Source organism: Plutella xylostella, chromosome 20 (assembly GCF_932276165.1).
Source record: "Plutella xylostella chromosome 20, ilPluXylo3.1, whole genome shotgun sequence".
Lineage (NCBI taxonomy): Eukaryota > Metazoa > Arthropoda > Insecta > Lepidoptera > Plutellidae > Plutella > Plutella xylostella.
The window spans coordinates 4129948-4150228 of record NC_064000.1 but is presented as its reverse complement, the minus strand read 5'-3'; the positions used below and the strand labels follow the sequence as shown (position 1 = coordinate 4150228).

The 20281-nt window shown below is 40.8% G+C and overlaps 1 long non-coding RNA gene across 1 annotated transcript; it reads right to left on the bottom strand.

Moving 5' to 3' along the window:
• Positions 1 to 18000: 18000 nt before the first annotated feature.
• LOC105391752 lies at positions 18001 to 19284 on the bottom strand. The gene is made up of 4 exons (XR_007267453.1): positions 19025 to 19284; positions 18558 to 18691; positions 18367 to 18446; positions 18001 to 18130 (listed from the first exon to the last, which is right to left on the bottom strand). It is a non-coding gene; the product is annotated as an uncharacterized LOC105391752 (long non-coding RNA).
• Positions 19285 to 20281: the final 997 nt, after the last annotated feature.

Here is a 20281-nt window from a genome sequence, read left to right as displayed (position 1 = left end):
TTTTGATTTTTGAAGTGAACACTTCGGCAAAATGGCTCAATGTAGCCACGGTTCTCGTCGGCTTCGCTCCGACGGGGAAAAATATAATATTGAATTTGCGGAGTCCTCGCTGCCGGGAGCTGTAGCGTGATGCGGACCAGACGGCGCGGGGCCTGCCGGCTGCTGCGCACGCAGCCATTGCTGAGGATTTCGCAACGAAGGTTTGAGTTGATAAGCCGTGAGTAAAATGCTATTATTTACTGCTTTTAAAAGCTCAGCCACTGGTCATAATGCTCCGGCGCTTGGGGTTTTTATCCCACGCAGTAGGGTCCGATTCAATAGTCGTGGTGATGATTGATCACATATTCCGGTCCTACTAGTGGCGCTTGAGCTAGATACTTACATTAATGACCGCTTTTAGTAAAGCATATGTTAATTTTATACAGGAAAAAATTATAAAAATATATTTTTCTACCCTCAATTTCTAATATTTTTAGAAAACAGTTGATAAAAACTTTGCTATTACAATAATGCACTTGATTATAGCTTATGTAAGGCTTTAAAAACAGGAGCTTTCCAGGACCATCATAGGATTTTTTTACAGGAAGCACGTGGCTCCGAGTTTCAGTATGTTGGGACATTGTGGCATGTGCGGCGAGTAATGTGATCCGCCGGTACCTACCCGCTGAGGGTAGGCAGGCCGATTCGGTGAAATTGAAGTTTCGTGTAACCTGCACCCGGCCCTGTGCTCCCGCGCTGGCCGCCGTCTCGTGGCACCTGCATCGCAGCGTAAACCCGGCCCTGCGCTCCTGCCCTGGCCACCGGTTCGTGCCACCTGCATCGCAGCATACACCCGGCCCTGTGCTCCTGCGCTGGCCGCCGTCTCGTGCCACCTGCATCGCAGCGTACACCCGGTCCTGGCCCTGGCCACCGGTTTGTGGTACCTGCATCGCTGCATAGACCCAGCCATGCACTCCTGCCCTGGCGGCTGTACACCCGGTCCTGGCCCTGGCCACCGTTTTGTGCCACCTACATCGCAGTGTACACCCGGTCCTGGCCCTGGCCACCGGTTTGTGCTACCTGCATCGCTGCATAGACCCAGCCATGCACTCCTGCCCTGGCGGCTGTGTTGTTCCACCTGCATCGCTGCGCACACCTGGCACTCCTGTTCTGGTTGCCAGATCCAAACGCCCCCTGTCTGGGAAGAGATTTTATGCTCAGCGGAAACGCCTGCACTATTGCTAGCACGGTCATCATCGTCATCAGCCATCATTATGAGTGACTTATCTAGAAGGTATCGAGTAACGTGCGCTATTCATCAGTGATTTTGGCATATGCAGACGAACGTTTACTGCCAAGGTTGGTCATGTTAGCCATACAAGGGCACACCAACGAAGCCTGAGTAACCACCTGCAGTCGCCGTAGCCACATCGGCATGGAGGACGACAAATCGGGTAACGTGCACCGCTTCTAAAAGTGTTATAGCACTTCAATTTGATGCCTCCGCTGAGGTATCCTGTTAAAGCAGCTTTCTTCTGAACTGCCCAAAGTGACCTGTAGACTGCTCCTGGGGATAGTTGTGCAATCAATTTTTTATTTTATTTCGATGTCTCTTCTGAAGAAACTGTCTAATGCAGCTTTTGTTCTAAACTGCCTAAAGATCATTGGACTGCTCATGGGAATGGTGACGCACGGTAAGTACAGGAGCGTTACTCTATACTGATGAGAAACGAACGAACGAGAGCTGTCGTTCAATCGGCACGTTTAATACATACAAACAGATAGAGCGGCTCGCGCCGCAGTGCACTGAAAGTTCGTTTTTCGTCATATAAAGTGACCCCCCAGACACTATCTTTAAGTGTCATGACACATCGGCAGATTCCAGCTTTGAGTCTTTTCTTTTCTCGGCTGTGAGCAAAGTGAATCCCACCGGCGAGTGTTCAACCTAAAAGCACTGAGCTAATTCCTGATTTCGTGAAAGTCGCTGTTGCTATACCATACCGCTTCACAAGTTACCGAATTTATTATGATCCTACTGTCCGGTGATCATGATCAGAGTGTCATCGCGGTTTCTGAGTGGCACCATATTAGCTGTCTTCCTTATGTCCCAGTGGATTGTGAGTGTGTATCCGAGCTCTTGTTGAAAAATGCGTGAACCTCCTACGCAGCAGCTGTCTACTATATAGTTGTGTATCGAATAAATCGAGTAACGGTGCTCTTGCACGAGACGACTACCTTTTGGTAAAATTATAACTTCCACTATTCTGGGAACATGCATATACCTACTGTGTACTGTGTATCACATCACGTGTAGCCGCAGCCTTACTCAAATTACTGGGCTAGATAATAAACAATGGCAGTCGTCATTAAATTTCTATGAATTCATCATTTGGAGCACAATTCAAAGGATGAAAGTACCTATTCATGCCTAAACGGCTTCTCAATGAAAATGTATTTTTAATTCGATTCTGGCGCAAACGTTTCATAACTATTTTTCAACACTGTATCTGCTGAAACTTCTTAGACTGACTGGTTCAGACGTGCCGTTTTCACAATTCCATTTTGAGTAATCCTCAACTTTTTTTTTAAGGATCTTTCAGTTAGTTACGTAACTAGTTACCAAGTAAAATGTTTGTACTCGCATCTGATTGGAGCTCTCTGGTATATATATCTACTAAGCTAGTACAGAGTTATAACCGGGCAGTGGTGACGTGGCGTCGTGGTAGCTGCTTGATTTATTAGAGTTTGCTGAAAACTTTCAAAATAAGTAATAATTATTAGTCATAACTCTTCGCAGTTCTTTCAGAATGCAATATCAGGTCGCTGAAGTAGGTAACCTTCCTTAGCTGGGTATCAACAACAAGCCTTTTTGTTTTGAAGAATGTCATAGTTATTCACCGTTCCACTGTCATATCGATGTCCAAGGACTTTTTCTTTGGTATAGCTTACTACCTAAGTTTACCTATAGATAGCCGCTATCTGCTGTTGGCGAACTGTCAGTTCTGATTGATAAGTCAGGCTCGAGGTGGCTCGTCCAACTGTCCATGTTCCCGCCACCATGATTGTTGCTTCCACAGATTAGAGAGTCTATGTTGGCTGTCGTTGCATCAGGTCTGATCAGGTACAACTAACATCTTTACGTACCATCTTTATTTAATCGAGCTATTTTATTTTGTGTTGTCTTGGTTGACTTAATGGTTTTAAAATTTAACCTACAACAATGTAAGTAGGTACCTAGTGTACCTACTTACGTACCTTTGAAGTTGCAACAAGGCGAAGCCTAAATTAAGGTTTTGGCCGGGACCTACCCTTAGTGTTGACGAACATACCTAAAGGTGACCTTGTTAATGTTTTTCATATGAAGTACTGAACATTTTACTTATCCTGGTGGCATGACTGATCATTTACTTACCCAGTTAAGACATGTTAGCCGGGTTTCATTTATCAACTATTATAATTGTTATTGTTGTGTTAATCAATCTTTATTAATTGATGTCATCTACCAAGGAATGCTGCCAGAGCTCATAATATTCACACCATGATGATACAGAATGATAGTAGCCTACAAAATCGGTGCAAAGGCTTATAAAATAACTTTCCTTCCTAGTAGGACTGCACAGGAACTCGTTAACCGCCGAGTTAGTTAGAATACAAAATTAGACTGTGTGTTACTTGTCAATCTAGAATATGAATATGGTGACCTGCATCGTGTTTTGAAAAACTGAATACTTAGTTATCCGCCAGTGTCACAGCCTTCATCTAATCTTTTCCAGTAGCTGATGAGGCTGAGATATTTAGTAAAATTATCTTCCCTTCAAGCACCACTCCTCGTTCCAAGGACTAGATGCCGCGCCAGGTGTTGCAGGTCGTGTCGTCGTACGGGGCTGACTGAGCAGGTCCACGAGGCTCCAGGGTCGGCTGCTGCATTTCTGAGGTCAGTCCAGAATTACATACCCTAGTCAGCATGTGCTGGCCTGAGCCCCAGCGGGCTGGATCGATATTCTACATTTTACAGCTTTTAAATATTGTTGCAAAGTATTTCACTGGTTCCATCCATTCGGCTAGTGTATGTTAAAAATATTGCCTTGACAATAACAAGATTTTGATTAATAATTACTTATAAGTATTGCTTTCGAAGAGGCACTGTGTGTATCCATATGTATAATACCTACCTATATGAATAGGTACATTATACCTTCCATAACTTTCTGACAAGTCAGGAATAATAAGGAAGTACTTAAGTCTTATGTATACTTATACCTTTCTTTTTAGTATATCTACTACCTAGAAATCTATGCATTATAAATTTATAGATTCAAATATTTATCTACTGATATACTCATCAGTAGCTTATGGGTCACAGTTGGTTTTCTCTCCACCATGCGATAATAAACACATCTCACAATGTTTAACTAGGTTTCAGATAGGCTCAGACTACATAATAGACGCATTTTTCCTGAAATAAAAATGACATATTATGTATCTAGCCTATCTGAAACCTAGTCATTTCTGCATGGTGATATTACAACTGAGGCGCGCGGGCGACTCACTCTATTTATATAGGCACCCGCACCTTGCAAACTAAAGGTGGAGAGAAAAATGGACTTTATTTAACTGTCACTGTGACCCTTATGATGCCGAACACGGAGAAAGTCGAAACGCCATATCTCACAATGTTTAACTAGGTTTCAGATAGGCTAGATACATAATATGTCATTTTTATTTCAGGAAAAATGCGTCTATTATTTATCAACACTAAGAATTATAAAAGTGATTAGTTAATAGAATAATAATAAATTACTCGCATTTTAAATAAATACATGTATTTACAGCTAATTATGAGCACTTGATCCACGGGCGTTTTTTTCTCATCGATATGAGTTTACCGTGGTCAAAGCTGGTTGGTATTTTTAATAAATAATTTATATATTTTGTAATTATGATAAATTTAATATTATGTAATTAGGTATTTGTGGCCTCTGATGCTGTTATTGTACTGAGTAAAGAAAACCACTGTAAGAGTCAGTGATACAGTTTTGCGTTAGTTATTCACTTCAGTACTAAAATTTAGTTTCAGTAAAAAGTTGTCCGTCGTCAGAAGAAAGATAGTTTTTGTTTATTTTTTTAATTAAATTTCAATCAAATTGTTTTGTTTTTTTTAATATTTCGGTACTTTGTGGGCAAAAAGGGAAGAAATATTTAAAATTGCTTAAAAATCATACTATGTATTTGACTACCTGCTAATATTTTTATGTGCATTCCAGAAACAAATAAACACCACGTTACTTCTTAGAAAGACGTGTGTAAAGACCTTTTCTTGTGTTTGTTACCTGACTCCTAGACCATAATAAAATGGCCGAGGCATTAAAGGCAAAAATACTAAATAGGTCGGTTCTATAGAAATTAGACAGGGGTCGACCTGAATCCACATGCTGACTGGGGGCTAAATTGCTCCCAGCTGCTGACGTCATTGTTTTCTATCGTTTGTCGGATGCATTTGGACAAAGAGGCGGCCTTCGTATTCCGCGCGCCGCGGGGTATCCGTGCCACCACCACCGGGCAGGTGGCCTTTAGCTCCGCTAATTGCTTCCACAGCCCGTCACCAGCAGGCCTACTGTAACTGTGGTTATGGTCTGTGGGTACATGAGCGGGCGGCGGCGGTGGCTGCGTGGACGATGGTTGGCGGTGTTGTTTCCCATAATGTATCTTCAGGCCTCTCTGTCCCTTGAAAAAACGTGGCTGGGAGCAGTCCGGACACCTCACAAGTTCCTGGGACTGGGAAGACTGTTTGAGACATACACAGTTGTTTAAAATGCTAGGTAAAAATTAAATTAATCTAGGTACTAAAAATATAAATTTATACCTACATGTATAAAATATATATATCATTATAAAAAATAATTACAGATACTAGCACTGCACTATATTCGGCTCTTAGATCAAATATAAGCAATCGGCACCTAAACACCAGCGGCGCTGTGAGGGTCAGCCCATTACTTGGGCCTCCCCCCGTTCCAGACGTGTGCCGCTTAATCAAGATGGCTTTTTTTTTAGTTTTAGTTTTCCAGTCCGCCCATACCTTAAAAGAATTAGTAATTTAATAAATAACTTGTAAGATGATAAGAATTAATATTATAATATATAGAGCCAGTATTCTAAGACAGTAATCTAGACATACTTTTTTCCATTTTTCGGTGGATTTTAGTACCCCCCCCCCCCACCCATGGAGTTCAGAAGTTCCGTTAAGTCGGTCCATAATTGGTTTGACAACAACCGCCCTTGTGGACCAGGCTGCGGTTTTGCCAAGTCACCATGGCTAAAACAAAGAAAAAACAATTAAAGTTATAACCACCACCCATGTGACACTTGCAATCAAATTTAAATTACAATTTACATCTAAGAATGATACAAAGTATGTAGTCTTAAAGAAAAACCAATAATAGTATAAATTTATATCCTTGTAAAGGTAATACATACTTTTCCATAAAAAATAGTCATTTATTGCAGGCTAGACACCCATATTATAGTATTTACATTATGATTTGTAATTATTAATTTATAATTTTATTTATTTGGCATGTTTACGACCAAACGTTATTTATTGACCATGGATCATTTATAATTATGTAACTTTTGTTTGAGATGAAAATATTTTGATTCAAAATGCTTGTGACAAACTCTTCGGTTGTTGTATATGAATTTTGCATCATAATTATTGATGATAATTTCTCCTCTTATTTTCATTACCCAAGACCAAAATAAGTCTTCTCTCTTTGAAGGATTTGGAAATTAATGAAGTATATCGCATGAAAATAAACATTACTGTAAAAGACAATGCTTCAACATGTATGTACTTATATTAATATTAGAGAAGTGTCTATCAAATTTAGGATCAGGGTGTAGGTGTGTAATGGGGATCAAATTGTCGTAAAGTGGGCACTATGTATCTGTATCTAAGAGGTTCTAGGCGATGATCAGCTAGAATAAGTACTCAATTGAGAAAGCGGTCGTAACAGTAATCGACAAACATATATGATAAGATTAGTTAATGTGGAAAGGTATAAATAGTCAACTGAAACTTATTATGTCTATTAACTATTATGAAATATATTGGACTCCCCTCCAGGGCAATTAGAAACGCAGCAACTGTTCTTATTCATGATGAGTGATAATTCTCATAACAACTCAAGCCAAACAATTTGCACAAACGGTGTCACAATGTAACAGGAGTGTTAATGATCTAACAGTTGATAGATGTCTCGTGATAAAATAGCTTGCTTGGAGACGAATAACACTGATGTAAGAAAGGATAAAGTTTAGGTTCCCTGTTACATTACTCCTCAGCAAAACATTCCTTTCAACACTGTTAAAATCATTGCGTATGTCGAATTGATAATTATATGATCAGAGTTGACACAGGCTAACGCACGAGTAGCGTGTATGGCAGCTTCACATTCTATTGATCCTAGTGCTGTTCCAAAACCGAGCTGATGTGGTTGAAGGTATGCAGCCATTTCTTCCTTTACTGCCCGACAGCACAATTTTGCGACTAAACGTCGTCTCAAGACACTGGATACCGCAATCGGTTTGACGCCGCCATCGGCTTTATTTAAGGCACACAGTGAGGCTCCATAAAGGGAACGTTACACCTCACGATTTAAAGTACCTTTCAAAAGAAAAATTTACCAATTTTGTTAGGGACTGCAACAAACGGACACCACTGTCACCAGCCGTAAAAGAAGTCTTTTAAATGTTCCTTACGGAGCCCATCCATACACACATTTAAAAAAGACCCTACCGACAGTGTAGTTACAGTCAGATAAAGAGTAGACAAACTGGGTTCTATGGGCATTGATAAATCCCGAGATGGAGCCGAATGAAAAAAAGATTGACAATGTAGTGTCATTGTTCCTGTAAAATACTGAAAGGCTGATATTTTTAACATACAATTTTTATTATTTGTCGGTGAAGTTCTGAATATAAATATTTTGTTAAAGCTTGGTTGTTTAGGGCCTTGTTGCGGTTGATGACTAACTTGACCTTGGGCATAAGTGCCAGCACCGCAGCAACAGGACTCATTGGTGGTGCTGGTGATGTACGAGTACGAGCGGGGGTTAGTGCCGCCGCTTAGCGAGGCTTTGGCAGTGGCCTACTTCATAATCTTCATATACAAGTCTTTCGAAAGGCATCTGAATCTTTGTTTCCAAAAACAAAAAAACCTTTCCACGGTGTTTCTCGTTTTTATATATCCCTGATTTTTAGTTTCGCATCGCAGAACACTTGAACGTTTATAGAGGAATAGCCTTTTCTATTTACATAGGCCTCACTCATGTCTCCACCTACTCTTTTTATCTTGATATGAGTGCAGTCAATTGCTCCTACTACAGTTGGAAAATTGCAAAGCCTTCGGCCGACTCCGCCCCGTACACTTTTTGCCACAATTTCTTAATTATGCCTGTAGCAGTAAAGCGAATGTTTGAGTAATTTTCTATGTAAGTTTTCTTAATGCATTGCTTTCTGTGAGCTCATTTAATATGGCTTTTGTGTTCCACTTTTTTACTCTATTACGAAGCTGGCACAAACTTTTCATATACTTCACACACTTAGCATAGCTTATTGTTTCTTTTGCAGTGAAACTTGATCATTTACAAGTTGTCACATGTGATTGCCGATAGGATTTTGTAATATTTGTTTCGAAGTATCCATAAAGTCTTCATCGGCTTCACAGGATGGTTTTGACAAAGCATCCTGTGCTCGTTGAAAATCTACTCACGCGTGGTCGCTTTTATTGGGAAATACATAATATTTCCCATAAAGAACAGCTGAATATAAAGATTTTTAAAATTCAACATGATTTGCTATCACAATAAGTCAATCACTTCAATTCCCACCAAACGATGACACACGAATTTGTTGGCAACATGGCATTTGCTATCGCAAGTGGCATTGTTATAAATTACACTATTTTGTTACTAAATTTTCTGTCATGTCCATAATCTTGTTAATAGAATTTAGGTATCACTACGTATTGCGCTTTTAAAATCACCGACTCACTTCTACTTGACTCGTGATTTAAGTCAATCACTTCAATTCTCACCAAACGATGACCTTTCCGACGAAATTTGTTCGAGACGAACGATGTGCACGCTTTTTACAAGGCCGGTACATTTCTGTTACCGGGCGAACTTCTTCAATAGTGTGAGTTAGTATAGTTATACTATACTTTAAGATTAAATTTGTCTTTTTACAACAGAAACAACTTCTTCGTCACTTTATTTTTTCTAACCACAAATTTCAACGTAGAAACTTTAATTTAATTATCTTCTTTATGAATTATGAATAACGTTCGTGATGAATCCAACATAGTACTTACTTACTTACTCCGCTGGCTCAGCGACCCGAAGTGGATATTGACCTTATCAAAACATAACAATATTATTAACAAACAAACACCTTAATTATCTGGGGGCACGGGAGTGCCCCCACCAAGTCGAGCATAAAAGCGGCACGGCCGTACCATCCTTTTCTCGAAGCAATTCAGGCCATTTTCGACCCTCTGTAACTTCGTTGTGGATAAAACTAGAAGACTGAATTTTCACTAACCATGCAGGCATTGTAAAGACACGGTATATTTCAAATTTCATTCAATTTGAACAAGTAGTTTAAGAATTATAACGGGTCAAAGTTTCTTAATTTTGTCACTGACTCACTCACTCATTCACTCACCGATCATAAAAATTCTAAGCACACCTTTAGCAGACCTAGAAGCTTCAAATTTGGAATATAAGTAGTATTGGGTGTATAAATCAAGGGCAAACTAAAATATTTGGGGGCACGGCAGTGCCCCCCCCACCAACTCGAGTAAAATTTTTAAATTTTGGTCCAGTTTTCTGACATAACTGCTTAAATAATTAGTGTACGAGGGCTACACCGAAAAGATCGGGAATAGAATACTTAGGAATAAATTAGAGTGAAACCTTTTTGTTGTATCAAATGTAGTGTTTTTTCAAACATAATTCCATTTTCGAATTTAAAAAAAAGTAAAAAATAAAAGAGTATTGACCATTTGAATTTGACAAGTCGGTGTAAAAAATGGAGCTTACGCGGGAACATTTACGTGCAGGGTTATGAATACAGTTTTTCACAACTTTCGTCGAGGTTTATCTCAAGAACAATGTCTCGCCGAGCTTGTTTCTATTTATAAACTTGAAGCACCAAGTAAAACGACTATATATCGTTGGTATTCTGAGTTTCGCCGTGGACGTTCCTCTCTTACCACAGTCCCTTCTACTGGTCGGCCAAAAACAGCGGTAACACAAGATAACATCGATGCTGTACGCCAGTTAATAAAAGAAGATAGACATGTGACATACGAGCAGATTCGGGCTTCTCTCAGCATTGGTATGACAGCCATTCAAACCATTTTACATGAAGAACTGGGTGTCAAGAAGTTAGTTTCGCGCTGGGTGCCCCACCGTTTGACCGAGGAACAAAAGTCGGCTCGTGTTAATTGGTGTCGATCTGCTCTGCAACGGTTCAATGGAGGCAGTTCAAATGCTGTCTACAATATCGTCTCTGGTGATGAATCGTGGATTTATTCATATGAGCCCGAAAGAAAACATCAATCGGCAGTTTGGGTCTTCGAAGGTGAGGTCAAGCCAACAAAAGTTATTCGCTCACGCAGCGTGTCGAAAAAAATGGTCGCTTCGTTTGTATCGAAAACTGGCCATGTGGCTACGATTCCATTACAAGAACAAAGGACGGTTACTGCTGATTGGTACACAACAGTTTGTTTGCCGGAAGTCGTAAGAGAACTTCGTAAAACTAACCCGAATCGTCGTATAATCCTTCACCACGATAATGCAAGCTCTCATACCGCTCGCAAAACAAGAATGTTTTTAAATATGAAAAACGTGGAGTTGATGGACCATCCTCCGTATAGCCCTGATCTGAGCCCCAATGATTATTTTACATTCCCAAGAATTAAAGATATGCTACGTGGTCAACGGTTTAGCGGCCCAGAAGAGGCGGTCGAAGCTTACAAATCAGCTGTTTTGACAGTATCCACTTCAGACTGGAATTACTGTTTCAATGATTGGTTTAATCGAATGAAAAAGTGCATTGAATGTCACGGAGACTACTTTGAAAAACAATAAAAGTAAATAATATTATGATATCTTTGTACTTTTTTCTATTCCCGATCATTTCGGTATCGCCCTCGTATTGAACACCTTTCTGCGACACGGTCTGCTCCGAGTTGTTCTTGAAGCTTGATGTAGTACTGGTTTAGCATAAATCCTAATCCTTGAGTTGCAATGGGAAGTGGTTGAGCATAGGTCGTAATGGCCATGCCAAGAAACTTGTTTTGTTGTTGAGCTGGTACTGGTTGTTGCGATGCCGGAGGCATGCAAATGTTCTGGAAACGTGCGTTGCGTTCCGCTTCCCGCTTCTGGGCTAGAAACTTGTTGTTCTGTTCAGAGCGCCAAGTCTCGGATCGGGTATTGGGTTTTCCCCTACCTGATCCTCCTCGACCACGGGATCCTCTGGGTCTTCGGACTGGTTGGTTTGACTTTCCAAGGGAACCACGATCTGAGGGGGGTTGAAACTTTGATCCTCTCTCTTCTGTTGTCCCATTCCTGGATCATCATATCATACCCCACAGATTCACACACCAACTGAACTTGAACACCTCTGGTGTGAAGTTGCACCTAGCCCACATGACAAACGCTGACTTTTGCTGGTATACAGATGCTGAGAAAACTTCATGGTTTATTAATAATTTGATTACAATAATGATCCGAAGGGCTTTCGAGGTGGAAAAAATGATTTCGATATACCACCATCTCTATCAACATATGGCACGAGTTCAATTGTTTCCCACTGCTGGCCTCTTATGTTTTATACTCTCTGTATCAAGACACATTATGAAATATAGAAATAGGTATAGTAATTTACAAACTTACCTTTGCCAAGCTCGCATTCGTCGGGGGGGTAATGCTCATATCTTAGTGCCGTACAGCCACTGCACCACAACAAAACTGTATCTATAAAATGTTCCACGTTTACCCCGAACACCATGTCCACTATAAAGTGCCCGGGCATTAACACACTATTATTTAGCCACATGTGGCAATTCGGGAAGAAGTCTCCTAACACGAAATGAGTGACCTGCCAAGGCCATATTAAGTCACGATCCACAATTTCAATAAAATCATACCGTTACAGAATTCGGTCTATCTATATCAGCGAAAATTGGTTTTAAGGATGTGTATATTGGTTATAAGGATGTGTATACTATATAGGACAATATAATGAAGTTTGAACTTAACCCAATTTCACACTCTCTAGAATTCCAAAACTTAAATGTAATCTAATGATAAGAAATTCACATAAATTTCCCATACTTTAGAAACAAGTGCTTTAAGAGCTAACCAAAAAACCTATAGTTTACGACTTCAACTGTATTCATAACCCTGCATGCCCAACTGTCCAAGCTTATAAAAGAATCTACACTTTAATGTGATATCCACAGAGGTTGCATTCGAGTGAGCATAAAGGGTCACAAAGAATAGCGAACATTGGTAAGGCCCGGGTCTCCTATTTACTCCGTAGGTCGCGTCAAGTGTCAACTGTCACCGCCGTAGGCCGCGTCACAATGCTCATTATGGCCCGGGTCTCCTATTTACTCCATAGGTCGCGTCAAGTGTCACCGCCGTAGGCCGCGTCACGATGTACACTACATCTACGCGCCAACGTCGGCGTGTGAGGGAGACCGCATCAGTACATTTCTATAGTGAGCATTGTGACGCGGCCTACGGCGTGACGCTGGACGCGAACTACGGCGTAAATAGGAGACCAAGGCCTATGTCTACGCGCCAACGTCGGCGTGTGAGGGAGACCGCATCAGTACATTTCTATAGTGAGCATCGTAACGCGGCCCACGGAGCGACGCTTGACGCGACCTACAGCGAAAATAGGAGACCCAGGCCTTAGTAAATAAAACAAAGTCGAGTTCAATAAAAATATACTATAAAAGTCCTTATAAAAAATCACAAATAATAATTAATTGTCCCGCAAGTGTTGCAGGGGTGGGGCCCCCTGCAAACATCGTCCGCATTTACTGGAGTCGGTGGCGGCGTGTAGGGCTCCTGCGGGACCTCGATGACAGTGACCGGCGACGATGGCGGCGTCGGCGTCGGAGGAGACGTTCGCCGAATAATAAATCATTAGCTACAGATAGACACATTACCTACAAAATTATGATTATTTTATTTCATAATTTGGTTCAGCAGGAGCTTTAGAAAAAAAAACGAACTTCGGTTGGAATTTTATAAAGAAGTCGCCGGTGAAGCTGGCGGAGTCCAACCTGATGGCCCTTCGCCTGCTTCGCTGTCAGTCAGCGTTGGACCATCAGGCCCATATTCTATGGTGACGAAACAGATGACGGCAGCGATAGGGACGCTCGCGCTGTAAAAAAAATGAATATTTTACAGGGTGTTGCAAAAGTAATACTAAGCTGAAAGGCGTGTGTGACTTTTTTAATTCTCCATAGAAACTTAATAAATTAATAAATATGTGGGGACATCTCATACACGGCCATCATCAAGACCCGAGTACAAATTTGTCTTTAAACAAATACCTGCCCCAGCCGGGAATCGAACCCGGGACCTTCGGCATAGCATAAATATTATTATTTTCTTACTTTTTTTTCTTGCGTGATCGTCTGCGCCGGCGCAACGGGGGAACGCGGAGAAGGGGACGCTGGCCTCCTCCATCGTTGCGCTGTAAAATAAGATAGTAAATTTTACCATAATGTTAATTCAAACAGCAGTTTCTCGCCGGTGAAATACCATCTTAAAAAAGTCCTATTCATGTGTCAAGTGTCACCCTTAACTTTGTTTGTATCCCGTAAATACGGCGGCGGCTCCAGCCTTTGTGCGCAGGTTCTGCAAGAGTGTGGGCCCGTGCATATCTCCTGCGCTGCCGCTGCCGCTGGTGCCGGCTGTGGTCGACGTAAATTAGAAATACTGCAAGTAGAAACATTGCAATTAGAAAGATGTAAATAACCACAGTAAGATATAAAAACCATAAAGAAAGTTTAGCAAGAGTACTGACCAGGATCCCATGGTGGCAGTGGCCTACTTCATAATCTTCATATACAAGTCTTTCGAAAGGCATCTGAATCTTTGTTTCCAAAAACAAAAAAACCTTTCCACGGTGTTTCTCGTTTTTATATATCCCTGATTTTTAGTTTCGCATCGCAGAACACTTGAACGTTTATAGAGGAATAGCCTTTTCTATTTACATAGGCCTCACTCATGTCTCCACCTACTCTTTTTATCTTGATATGAGTGCAGTCAATTGCTCCTACTACAGTTGGAAAATTGCAAAGCCTTCGGCCGACTCCGCCCCGTACACTTTTTGCCACAATTTCTTAATTATGCCTGTAGCAGTAAAGCGAATGTTTGAGTAATTTTCTATGTAAGTTTTCTTAATGCATTGCTTTCTGTGAGCTCATTTAATATGGCTTTTGTGTTCCACTTTTTTACTCTATTACGAAGCTGGCACAAACTTTTCATATACTTCACACACTTAGCATAGCTTAGTGTTTCTTTTGCAGTGAAACTTGATCATTTACAAGTTGTCACATGTGATTGCCGATAGGATTTTGTAATATTTGTTTCGAAGTATCCATAAAGTCTTCATCGGCTTCACAGGATGGTTTTGACAAAGCATCCTGTGCTCGTTGAAAATCTACTCACGCGTGGTCGCTTTTATTGGGAAATACATAATATTTCCCATAAAGAACAGCTGAATATAAAGATTTTTAAAATTCAACATGATTTGCTATCACAATAAGTCAATCACTTCAATTCCCACCAAACGATGACACACGAATTTGTTGGCAACATGGCATTTGCTATCGCAAGTGGCATTGTTATAAATTACACTATTTTGTTACTAAATTTTCTGTCATGTCCATAATCTTGTTAATAGATTTAGGTATCACTACGTATTGCGCTTTTAAAATCACCGACTCACTTCTACTTGACTCGTGATTTAAGTCAATCACTTCAATTCTCACCAAACGATGACCTTTCCGACGAAATTTGTTCGAGACGAACGATGTGCACGCTTTTTACAAGGCCGGTACATTTCTGTTACCGGGCGAACTTCTTCAATAGTGTGAGTTAGTATAGTTATACTATACTTTAAGATTAAATTTGTCTTTTTACAACAGAAACAACTTCTTCGTCACTTTATTTTTTCTAACCACAAATTTCAACGTAGAAACTTTAATTTAATTATCTTCTTTATGAATTATGAATAACGTTCGTGATGAATCCAACATAGTACTTACTTACTTACTCCGCTGGCTCAGCGACCCGAAGTGGATATTGACCTTATCAAAACATAACAATATTATTAACAAACAAACACCTTAATTATCTGGGGGCACGGGAGTGCCCCCACCAAGTCGAGCATAAAAGCGGCACGGCCGCACCATCCTTTTCTCGAAGCAATTCAGGCCATTTTCGACCCTCTGTAACTTCGTTGTGGATAAAACTAGAAGACTGAATTTTCACTAACCATGCCGGCATTGTAAAGACACGGTATATTTCAAATTTCATTCAAATTGAACCAGTAGTTTAAGAATTATAACGGGTCAAAGTTTCTTAATTTTGTCACTGACTCACTCACTCATTCACTCACCGATTATAAAAATTCTAAGCACACCTTTAGCAGACCTAGAAGCTTCAAATTTGGAATATAAGTAGTATTGGGTGTATAAATCAAGGGCAAACTAAAATATTTGGGGGCACGGCAGTGCCCCCCCCACCAACTCGAGTAAAATTTTTAAATTTTGGTCCAGTTTTCTGACATAACTGCTTAAATAATTAGTGTATTGAACACCTTTCTGCGACACGGTCTGCTCCGAGTTGTTCTTGAAGCTTGATGTAGTACTGGTTTAGCATAAATCCTAATCCTTGAGTTGCAATGGGAAGTGGTTGAGCATAGGTCGTAATGGCCATGCCAAGAAACTTGTTTTGTTGTTGAGCTGGTACTGGTTGTTGCGATGCCGGAGGCATGCAAATGTTCTGGAAACGTGCGTTGCGTTCCGCTTCCCGCTTCTGGGCTAGAAACTTGTTGTTCTGTTCAGAACGCCAAGTCTCGGATCGGGTGTTGGGTTTTCCCCTACCTGATCCTCCTCGACCACGGGATCCTCTGGGTCTTCGGACTGGTTGGTTTGACTTTCCAAGGGAACCACGATCTGAGGGGGGTTGAAACTTTGATCCTCTCTCTTCTGTTGTCCCATTCCTGGATCATCATATCATACCCCACAGATTCACACACCAACTGAACTTGAACACCTCTGGTGTGAAGTTGCACCTAGCCCACATGACAAACGCTGACTTTTGCTGGTATACAGATGCTGAGAAAACTTCATGGTTTATTAATAATTTGATTACAATAATGATCCGAAGGGCTTTCGAGGTGGAAAAAATGATTTCGATATACCACCATCTCTATCAACATATGGCACGAGTTCAATTGTTTCCCACTGCTGGCCTCTTATGTTTTATACTCTCTGTATCAAGACACATTATGAAATATAGAAATAGGTATAGTAATTTACAAACTTACCTTTGCCAAGCTCGCATTCGTCGGGGGGGTAATGCTCATATCTTAGTGCCGTACAGCCACTGCACCACAACAAAACTGTATCTATAAAATGTTCCACGTTTACCCCGAACACCATGTCCACTATAAAGTGCCCGGGCATTAACACACTATTATTTAGCCACATGTGGCAATTCGGGAAGAAGTCTCCTAACACGAAATGAGTGACCTGCCAAGGCCATATTAAGTCACGATCCACAATTTCAATAAAATCATACCGTTACAGAATTCGGTCTATCTATATCAGCGAAAATTGGTTTTAAGGATGTGTATATTGGTTATAAGGATGTGTATACTATATAGGACAATATAATGAAGTTTGAACTTAACCCAATTTCACACTCTCTAGAATTCCAAAACTTAAATGTAATCTAATGATAAGAAATTCACATAAATTTCCCATACTTTAGAAACAAGTGCTTTAAGAGCTAACCAAAAAACCTATAGTTTACGACTTCAACTGTATTCATAACCCTGCATGCCCAACTGTCCAAGCTTATAAAAGAATCTACACTTTAATGTGATATCCACAGAGGTTGCATTCGAGTGAGCATAAAGGGTCACAAAGAATAGCGAACATTGGTAAGGCCCGGGTCTCCTATTTACTCCGTAGGTCGCGTCAAGTGTCAACTGTCACCGCCGTAGGCCGCGTCACAATGCTCATTATGTCTACGCGCCAACGTCGGCGTGTGAGGGAGACCGCATCAGTACATTTCTATAGTGAGCATCGTGACGCGGCCCACGGAGCGACGCTTGACGCGACCTACAGCGAAAATAGGAGACCCAGGCCTTAGGCCCGGGTCTCCTATTTACTCCGTAGGTCGCGTCAAGTGTCACCGCCGTAGGCCGCGTCACGATTCTCACTACGTCTACGCGCCAACGTCGGCGTGTGAGGGAGACCGCATCAGTACATTTCTATAGTGAGCATCGTGACGCGGCCTACGGCGTGACGCTGGACGCGACCTACGGCGAAAATAGGAGACCCCGGCCTTAGTAAATAAAACAAAGTCGAGTTCAATAAAAATATACTATAAAAGTCCTTATAAAAAATCACAAATAATAATTAATTGTCCCGCAAGTGTTGCAGGGGTGGGGCCCCCTGCAAACATCGTCCGCATTTACTGGAGTCGGTGGCGGCGTGTAGGGCTCCTGCGGGACCTCGATGACAGTGACCGGCGACGATGGCGGCGTCGGCGTCGGAGGAGACGTCCGCCGAATAATAAATCATTAGCTACAGATAGACACATTACCTACAAAATTATGATTATTTTATTTCATAATTTGGTTCAGCAGGAGCTTTAGAAAAAAAAACGAACTTCGGTTGGAATTTTATAAAGAAGTCGCCGGTGAAGCTGGCGGAGTCCAACCTGATGGCCCTTCGCCTGCTTCGCTGTCAGTCAGCGTTGGACCATCAAGCCCATATTCTATGGTGACGAAACAGATGACGGCGGCGATAGGGACGCTCGCGCTGTAAAAAAAAAAGAATATTTTACAGGGTGTTGCAAAAGTAATACTAAGCTGAAAGGCGTGTGTGACTTTTTTAATTCTCCATAGAAACTTAATAAATTAATAAATATGTGGGGACATCTCATACACGGCCATCATCAAGACCCGAGTACAAATTTGTCTTTAAACAAATACCTGCCCCAGCCGGGAATCGAACCCGGGACCTTCGGCATAGCATAAATATTATTATTTTCTTACTTTTTTTTCTTGCGTGATCGTCTGCGCCGGCGCAACGGGGGAACGCGGAGAAGGGGACGCTGGCCTCCTCCATCGTTGCGCTGTAAAATAAGATAGTAAATTTTACCATAATGTTAATTCAACCATCAGTTTCTCGCCGGTGAAATACCATCTTAAAAAAGTCCTATTCATGTGTCAAGTGTCACCCTTACCTTTGTTTGTATCCCGTAAATACGGCGGCGGCTCCAGCCTTTGTGCGCAGGTTCTGCAAGAGTGTGGGCCCGTGCATATCTCCTGCGCTGCCGCTGCCGCTGGTGCCGGCTGTGGTCGACGTAAATTAGAAATACTGCAAGTAGAAACATTGCAATTAGAAAGATGTAAATAACCACAGTAAGATATAAAAACCATAAAGAAAGTTTAGCAAGAGTACTGACCAGGATCCCATGGTGGCTGGGTTAAATCTGAAGATTATTTTAGTTAAATTCAGTCCACTGTGACGTTGGTAATACGAAATACTTGAAATAAACAAACACTAGGCAATGGTTACAATAACAACTTGGTATGTAGATAATTCTTTTATTAATTAATAAAAATACAAAATTTCTTAACAATACATACATCCACCTCGTCAAAAATAAAATACAAAAGAAATAACACAAACAAAACACAACTTACTTACCTAAATAAACTACTCCAGGACGCACCCGCCCCAAAAGTCCCCATAACGCTAGCTGCGTTGCCGCGCTACACGGCGGAAATCCTCTGTGCCAGGTACTCGCACTAAAATTATGACAGATTATACAACCCATGTGTTCGCCTCGACTGCCCGGCCGAGACTGCCGTAATAATGACGTGCAGTGCATGCCTTGCCCTTCCCCGCTACCTCTCCCGCTACCTGCTGTCCTTGGTAACGTCGCCCCTGCCACGTAAACCTTAATTACGTATTTCTTACATTTTAGTGATTTTTTTAAGTCGGTTTTTTTATTATTATTTTATTTTATAGTTTTTAGTTTATTTGCAATAATTTTGAATCAAAAGTAAGGTGCAAATGATTCCAAAAAGTCCTACTAATCAATACGAATCATTCAAGCCTAAACACGAAGTAGTTGCTATATACCGTTGAGGAGTTCCCCTGACTGCCTTCCGTTTCCATCATCAGATCAGCTCAAGGTCACCATCATATTTTTTTGCTATAAGAACTATATTTACGTTCTTAATTTTATTAGAATCAGTTAATATGTGCCCAAAATGGAAATTCGTACCCTGTTTTTACCTCTTTACCCACCCTTGGGGGTGAGATAAAATTCTGAAAAAAAAATGGGACCACCTGGGAGCTCAACCCAATACAACAAAAAAATAATTTTCAAAATCGGTTTATAAACGGCGGAGTAATCGTACATAAAAAATGTAAAAAAAAAAGATCCCGACGAATTGAGAACCTCCTCCTTTTTTTGAAGTCGGTTAAAAAGAACAGTACCTGCTTAGGTATATTTGTACTGCCACCTAGGATTGGTCTAAACCTTAAATTATTTCTTACTTTTTAGTGGTTTTTTGAAGTCGGTTTTTAATTTTATAAAGTTCGAAAGATAAAATTTTAGAAAGATATTGCAAGAAACTTGACCAGATGTGCAATAATAATTTGAACCGTTGTTTTGATTGTTTTAAAAAGGTGTTTGGCCTCGTCTACATCTGGACGTTGTTAAGTAATAGACCTACTCGGTTCTCACACAACACTAATAAATACTTAAGTAAAAGAATATCAGTTATGATTGCACCAATAAAACAAAAGCGCAAAATTCATAATTTTATTTACCAAAAGAAATAAACTTAAAAAAACAAAAATAGATTAATCCTTCTAAGATTATGTTTAAAAACAAATATGTAATTATCTACACTTAATGGTATCGATTCTGAAGGGCACATTCTAATTTTAACG